General features: G+C 35.7%; 1 pseudogene; it reads left to right on the forward strand.

Annotated features, from left to right (window-relative positions):
• Nucleotides 1-383: 383 nt before the first annotated feature.
• On the forward strand, nucleotides 384-502 carry LOC112485376 (annotated as a pseudogene).
• Nucleotides 503-8,524: the final 8,022 nt, after the last annotated feature.

The following is an 8,524-nucleotide window of genomic DNA, read 5'->3' on the forward strand; positions in this document are numbered from 1 at the left end:
CACAGTAGACCAAAGGTTATATAACAGCCGCTGTCAATCAAAATGACCTCACATGCCAATCAGCTAGCACCGCCCTTTTAACCTCCCATCATGACCCAAATATAATGCAGCCCTCCCCACTTATAAGGCATTGTGTAGCCCATTTCTTTCTTGAAACGTACTTTATTAAATCTTACTTTTTCTAAATTTCACTGATCTGTAGTTCTTTACTGCATTGGCAGAAAGAACTGAAGTCCCCTCAGCACCACCCAGGCAATGATGGATTTAGATTGCCCTCAACTGTAACATAACTATATATATACTCTCTATCACGATCCTACTCTTATGATTGAAACTTGACCCTGCTGGCTAGCTTTGCTTGGACATTTCATTTAAAGTAAATTTGCTACAGCTATGCTACCCTGAATAAGCCTGATCCTGTCTGATCTTGGAAGGTAAGCAGGGTCGGGCCTGGTTAGTACTTGGATAGGAGACCACCTAGGAAGACCAGGTGCTGTAGGTATAAAAAAATAAAAAAAATAAGGGATTGTAAACTGACAATTTCCTTGCATTCTGTGGGGTCAACCAAGAGCGGCCTCACCTAAAAGAAAATAAATAAACAAAGTAAATTTAGCCTCTAAATACCAGGTAATTGTTCCATACTACTTGCCTCTCTTTAAGTATCTCTTAAGGGAAGATGTTTAAGAGACCAAGATTTGGGAGGGTAGAATCAGACTGCTGGAATTTAGCCTCAGGGTAGAGAAAAGACAGGTCTTTGAAGAATAAAAACATGATGGTGTTAGTTAGTCAGACATGAGTGACAGGAGGAACAAAGGAATGGAAGCCCAGCCACAGACAGCCCAGAGACTGCCCAAAGAACACCCCATTTGTAGTTAAAGAATCACTCCTGCATCCTGAGAGACAAAAGACTGGAGGGCCGTAAACCTATAGCTTGTTTTAATCTGGCCACAGACAATGGCGCAGATGCCATTACCCTAATCTGCCCACAACCCTAGCCTCATTATATCATCACTATAATATCATTCCTATGCCTGGAAGTTCATGAATCTAGTTATAACAGACTGAATTCTGGGTAAGCACACGTGCGCTAGGCAAAGCGTTATATAGCAGCCAATTGTCAATCAAATGACCTCATCTGTCAATCACTTAAGAATGCCTTTGTAACCTCCCATTGTGGCCCTAATATAATACAGATCTCCCCCTTCCATGAGGTTATAGTCCTCTTTCTTTGCTGTAACACGCTCCTCTTGGGGAGTATGTTTTTGTTTCCATGGAGTTAGCCAGTTTAGGTGTGACCTGTTTCTACCTCAAAATATGCCTTTAATAAATATTAACTTTCACAACCTCCTCTGTGTTGGAATCGTCTCTGTGACAGTGAAAAGAACTGGGGTAGCACTGGAGTCTAGATTGCCCCGTTAACAATGGGTTAGGCATTAAGTGACATATTAACCTATGTTATTGAGCTTTTCAAGCTATCTGATTTTCTCTGTCTTTCTCAGGAGAGAATACCCTCTCTACTTCCTAATCAGGAAGACAGAAATTGTGTTTAGAGAAGACAATATTGACATCCATTGAACTGTTCTAGAGTATTTATACATGGTCTTGAAAAATTATGATTTAAGACTGTGTTTCAGGTTTAACAAAACTCTTCTCCCATAGTAGTATGTCCCCTCTCCTTTGGATGTTGTTTGTGGAGAAACAGGGGGTGCTGTAATAAATCTATCCAAAAGTAACCTCACAGGGTGATTCCATCATAATTCCTAAAGGTAAGTCATGGTGTATAGTCACACCCCAGGCATATAATTTCTTTAGTGAAAGGTTTATCTTTGCCTTAAATAAGCCCTGTCCATTGTTTTTGTTTATTTAGGTTCACATGCTTTTGAAATGTCTCTTTTTCAGATCCCTTGGAGTCTTAACCACCCTATAATCTTGTTAACCATACTGTAATCCAATCCTTGCCTTGATTTCTCTCACTTTCATGTAATCTTCCTTACCCAGTCTCCTCAATTCCAAACATATAAAAGACACTACAAACTGTCATTCTCAGAAGCATTTTACTTACTTAGTCTGTTGAGATCTTGCTTCTAGGCTTATCCTCTGTTTGCCTCAAATAATTCTAATAAACTATTATAAAATTTCTCTATGGGTATGGACATTTTTTATTGAAAACTTCAAATTGGGGTAGACTTTAAAGAGTTTCGTTATAACTTGTTTGCTTAACCTGCTGTAATCAGTCATAGAACTATATAGTCTAGTCTCCAGGAATAAGAAAGACATCTTCAGGTTCTTAGGCCTTATTCCTGAGAGAAACACCACAAAGATTCAAGGCCAGCCTTATTAGTACTTACGTTATTTATCAAGCCCATACAAAGCACTGATAATGTGCAAGGAATTTTCTAAGCAGTCCACATAGACATGGATTTTTATAAGATGGATACTATTATCTTAATCCCCTTTGTATAGGTTAAATAACAGGCACAGAGAAACTAAAAACACCCAAAATCACACAGATAAGAAAGTGCCTAAGACTAAATTTAAACTCAAGCAGTCTAGCCCCAGAACCTAGGCCTTTAACTATTAGGTCATACTGTTTCTCTGGTGGGTGAATAAGTGTTATACATTTAGCAAGATTTCATGGGCACTAGGAAGGCTCAACTTTCTTGAACTGGCCCTCTTGTCATCTATTTGCTGATGCCTAAAATTCCAGGTCAGAGCCTAATCCCTTTAGTGAAACATAATGCTCTCTATTCAAATGCAAATATAACCTTATCTGTCTTTTATACCTTAGTACAAATTCATTTAGCAAGACATTTTGTGACACCAGATTTTGATGATGGGAGGGTCCAAGGAGATACTGAGACTGAAATTATAAAGTAGGAGCATTTGGTGAGGAAGAGAAGGGGTGGCGAAAGGAAGATTGAGATTATGACTGGCATATCAGGCTTGTCTGAACAGGCTGTGTAGATTGAGAAGTTTTACTGTGCATGGGAGAGTCGAGGGACAGAGATGTATTTTATTTTTCCATGGTGTACTGGAAGTTTCAATATTTCCATCTAAGTAAAAAGGGTAAAACAGACCTAAATTTGCCATAGAAGAGAAAATGTACAGAGGTCTCAACCTAAGGGAAAAACCCTCTAGGAGGCTGTGGAGTCATTTATAAGGAAATCCTTAAATTTATATATCCACCAAGCATCACTTTTAGAATGAACAAATAGTAAGTCATATATATATATATATCACTGTTTCTCAAAATATAGATTCTAAATTACAAATTTATTTAGAAATAAAATCATGGTATTTTTGTCATTATGAATTTTCTGATGTAATTCAGATTTGGATGGGTGAAGAGGCCACATCTTTTAACCTCACACTTGAATTAAACCATGCGTATAGAGAAGAAATCTGGAATCAAGTAGAACAAGTAAGGTATTCTTCTATGTGTCTTATTTGTTTATACAATGATGCTAAACTCAGAACAGCATCTTTTCATCAGCATCACATTTGGAATAGATAGCAAATGTATCTAGAAAGTGAAGAGCACAAGTCTCTGGGTCAGAATCCTAGGTAGTGTATTCAGCCAGATGGGTGTGTGTGTGCACTGCTGAGCTGCATCTCTACAAGTAGCAACATAACCTTTTCTTGCATTCTTTTACCTTTACCTCTTTAATTCAGCAATTAAAATACTTGTAATGCCTAACAAATCAAGCTGTGCTTTTCTAACAATTATATCTAGATAGAGTAACAAGATCAGTGAAGACACGTTCATTGAAATACCCATTGGGCCACAGACATCAGCTGCATTTGGGATCAAATCAGGCTATTAAACCACAGGCCAAAGCGTCTGTGATTTGCATGAGTAATTATAAATGATTAATAGAATGCCTTGCTTAATTAAACTTATCTCATAAGGGCACTTCTTGAAAACTCGTAAGCTTGACAATTTATAATCACTTTCTATATGTTGGGTATAATATTTTTTGCCTATAATGAAGGATTTTTTGACTACGTAAAATAGACATGATATAATGGCACAAACCACACTGTCTTAGAAATTTAAGATGTTTTTGAAATTTAAGAATTCTGTAAAACAGTTCAGAAAACTCAAAATGATGATGTTTCAGGGAATACTATAACTAAGGAAGGCCTGTAGACTGTTTCAATGAGCCTATCTGCTAAGATATCCAGCTCTTTAACATGGGAAAACAACATTTAAAAATGATATTACTTTTTTATTCAGTTTGAGCTGCTATAACAAAATACTATAGACTAGATTTCTTAAACAGAGAAGTTGTTTATTTCTCTCTGATCTAGAGGCTAAGAATCAAGGGGGCTGGGAGAGTCAATATCTGATGGGATACATCTTCCTGATTTGTAGGTGGCTGCCTACTAAGTGTATCCTCATATGGTAGAGAGAGATCTATTGTCTCTTCTTCATTTCATAAGGGCATTAATCTCATAATGGGCACTCCATCCCCATGACTTTACCTAAACCAATTACCTCCTCAAGGTCCTACTTCTAAATACAACCACATTAAGGATTAAGACTTCTACATATGAACTTGTACTACAGCAAATCAGATACATATTTATTTAGTTTTAATTCAATAGTTCAGATGAGGAATGAGACAAAATCTGTCATGTATCTGCTGGGTACCAACTGATAAGAATAAATGTTACCATAAATGCAAAAGGAAAAAAGATGATGTTTGAACTTAAAGAGCATATAATAGAAAGAAAAATATTTTTTTTAAAAAACTGTGTACTTATGTCAACTAACTTAGGCATAATTTTTGAAGTCAGGAAATATGAATTTGGAGTGAAAGTTCAAGATGAAAGAGATACTGGAAGACAGTTTAAATATAAACTCTCCTGCTAATTCTTAAGAGGCACAGTATCTCGCCAATATGTCTCATATTCTTTCTTGTCTTTTAAAGTAACCTCTTCTTAATTCTACTGTTTTCTGGAGCAGTTCTCTGTTTGTTCTCCTCTTCCTTTTTGTTGGCTTCTATTATTTTTATCTACCTTCCCTACTTCTTATTTGTACAAATGCCTCACAATAAATAACCAGATATTTTTGATAATCCTAATAATTGCTGAAATACAAAATACATATTTAATCTTCAGTGTGTGATACCAATTTTAAGTTTAAAATGACAAATATTTTTTTAAAAATATTTCCCATAAACGATTTTTAATAAATGCTTTTTAGTGGTGATGGGCAGGCTAAGGAGAGTGGACTTAAGAAATTGGAGGGCTAAGCATTGGAAGTCTTTATAGTCATCTAAAATAGGAACGATGAGATTATTACTTATGAAATTGTTTGCTTATATGTTTAATAGAATGGTTGATTGCACCCACTATTCTAGATATATTATTACATACTTGTACCTGGATCTGAGTACTAGAAAACTCCGTTTCATCAAACAGTAAATCATTGTTCCAACATGTGGCAATTTGGAGTTCAAGAGTAACTTTAAGAAAGCCATGTGTTCCTTTAAGTGATGGAACTCAACTGCTTAGCAAAGGTAAATGCATTTGTCATATGTAAAGTAGCAGTTTTTACTTCTATTTCAGAAAGACACGCTACTTCAGAGGTTAATTTTGCATAAAGAAAATAGAATACCAGAGTCAGTAAAGCAAATCATTTGGATAAGTCATGGTGTTTATTCAGATCTAGGGGTTATACCGTTAATCAAAACAACTAATGTGCTGAGAGTTGTCATTCAAATGAGTCGTGAAGTGTGTTTTGAAGAGCAGACACCTACATTGGGTTTAATTAATCTATTTTTGTTAGAAATAGTGCCACCTTTTCAGCTCTGAGTCTTCTTTTTCTCTTTTACCCATGCAAATATGATTTTAACAATACACTCGAACTCCATATAATATAAAAAAGCAAGTGTATCTTAAACTTCTTTACATAAAGGTGCATAAGGACAAAGCCCCTAATCTCAAGAAGTTTTCAAATTCTACTTGAGAAGATAAAACAGAACCTATAAAATAAGAGCAAGGAGGCAGAATGTGATGATTACTGTAAGAAAAAACATTTAGTCTAAAAATTGTGGTGATTTTGTTCATTGTGCTGCAGGGTGCTATTGCTATAAATATTAAACTCTGTTCACATATATACAAGAAATACACATTTCTAAGCCTAACAGGCTTGCTACAGATCACTAAGGAGCTCATAAAACTGCCTGAAATCACTGAATGTGGCTTTTTGGTACTATCCCTTAAGGACTTCTCGGTTTTGGATCTCTTGTTGTTACTATAAATAGGGACCCAATAAACACTTGCTTAGGGTAATTGAGATAAGTAGAATCTAGGTGAATGGACTGGTGTTAGAACTAGCTATTTCTTCACTCAGCATAGGCATGCTGTTGACTCCGCACATGTTCATGGATATTGGGGAAAAATGGATCATTGGGCTCAAATGCTAAAAATCTCACCCTGCAAGGGTAGAGAGTTTATATATAGGAAACATGATCTAAATTATTGTTCCAAAGCCCCTTGATAAGTGGTTTATGGTGAGCTGAGGGAGAGCTAATAGAGATCCATAGCAGGTGGTACAGTGGAATGAGTATTAGTCTGTTAAGATCTTGAGTCTGCCATTAAATTGGTGGTGTGATCTTGGATGAGTTCCTCAACTCTTGTGAACTTCAACACCCCATTTATAAAACAAAATGGAGCAGGTTGTAAACTAGATTATTTCTATGACTTCCTAAAGTTCAAAAATTCTATAAGAGCATCTTCCAAAACATGCTCTGGAAGAACTTAGTAAATGTTCTGCAAGAATGTGTTCTATGACAAAATAAGTTTGTTAAAAACTTGGATAAAAAATGGATTAAAAAAATGATAGGACTTTTATTGACTTTAGAATGTTAATGTGCATTTTGTGACTCTACAATGGGGTCGCTTCAATCATATTTGACTGAAAAATTCTTTATTTTGATGTAAAGCCTATTAACAACTAAAAGCATGATCATATTCCACAGAATAGAGTTTGGGAAATTCACCTTTATGATTTAAAAAGTTCTTTGATAATCCTTCGACAGAACTCATCATAGCAACTAATAGTCCAGTTAACTCTACAGATCTTTGTTGAATACCTCCTACGTGAAAAGCTCTTTCAAATATTATCTCAGCCAACTATCACAACAGATTGAGAATGGAGACATTATTATCTCATGTTGCAGGTGAAGGAATTCAGTTCTGAGAAATTACATGATTTACCTAATGTAACAAAATTTAAGGAGTAAAGCTAACATTAATACCTGCTGCTTTTCACACTACAGTGCTGTATCTTTTGGCTAACAGCCTTTCTCTCCTACCAAAGCCACGGTTTTACCTTTCAGGGTAATCTGAGGTGGGTTTCTCTGGATGCAGTGGCATTTCACAGGGCACAATACCCATGGGTCACTCAAAAGAGAACAATAACCACAATTCGTGAATAATACAGTGGGGGTTGGGGGAGGCACAGACCTCTAATGCTTAATAGTTCACACACTCCAGGAGTATACCTGGGGAAAAGGTCTCTTTGGAATTACTCCCAGTGAGTACATACATATTCTATTCTAATTTTTACAATACGTATTTTTTAAAAATTTGTGAAATCAATGCCTTTTTTAATCACTTGTTTTCCATGAACTTATGGTCCCAACACAGGCTGAATTATTTGTCTTCACGACTCTTCAAAAAGAATATCTCTCTTTTTTTTTTTTTTATAGAGAGAAAATTGGTGCATTGTGAAATTAATGACTACAGAAATCTTAACTTAGTGGTTGCCCAGGATTCTTGTTTCTTCACCTATAGCAGGATACTCTAGAACATGACAGTTCTATCACCCTGGCTTCTGAGTGGAGAGTAACATGGACCTCAGTGAGCACAGGTTTTCTAATGAATCAAAAAGAATTATAGATAAAGCATGTAGAAAAAAGGAAAACTGATCAGTCATAGCTGGGTAAGAACTTTTGACAAACTTACAGAAGAATTACCCTGAACCAAACTTACTGAATTTACTATTTCAAAGTTCAATCAAGGGAATTTCAATATTGCTTTGTCCCAAACTGAGGTTCTACTCTCAAATAAATAATTTTGAAGAAGGCACTGAAGTAAAAGCATATTTAGTATCTTTTCAAAATAAAATATTAGTACATCCTCAAATTTTGTAACCAAACAATAGATCCAAGGCCTACATTTTGACTGCAATGTATGATATCACCAAATATCAGGAGATTGGCCTTAATTGGCTGCACTATATTTTCCATCTGAATCAGTGTATTCTTTCTCCTAAAAGTCACATAACAAGAATGTGATGGAGGTGAGTAGAGTAGGGAAGACAGAAAATGACTAATAGAAGATTCAGGCAATGTACTATGCCTCACTTTCCCCATTTGTAAACTATAGCTAATTATTGTTATTTATTCATGAGTTGCAACCTAGGTAAACAAACTCGTCTAATATATTGCAGTTAAATGGTATCTATTTCAGGTAAGAAACTTCTTAAAGACACTTTTGGTTTTTCCTTGTC

The sequence above is a fragment of the Pteropus alecto genome, unplaced genomic scaffold (assembly GCF_000325575.1).
Source record: "Pteropus alecto unplaced genomic scaffold, ASM32557v1 scaffold270, whole genome shotgun sequence".
In the NCBI taxonomy this organism is placed as follows: domain Eukaryota; kingdom Metazoa; phylum Chordata; class Mammalia; order Chiroptera; family Pteropodidae; genus Pteropus; species Pteropus alecto.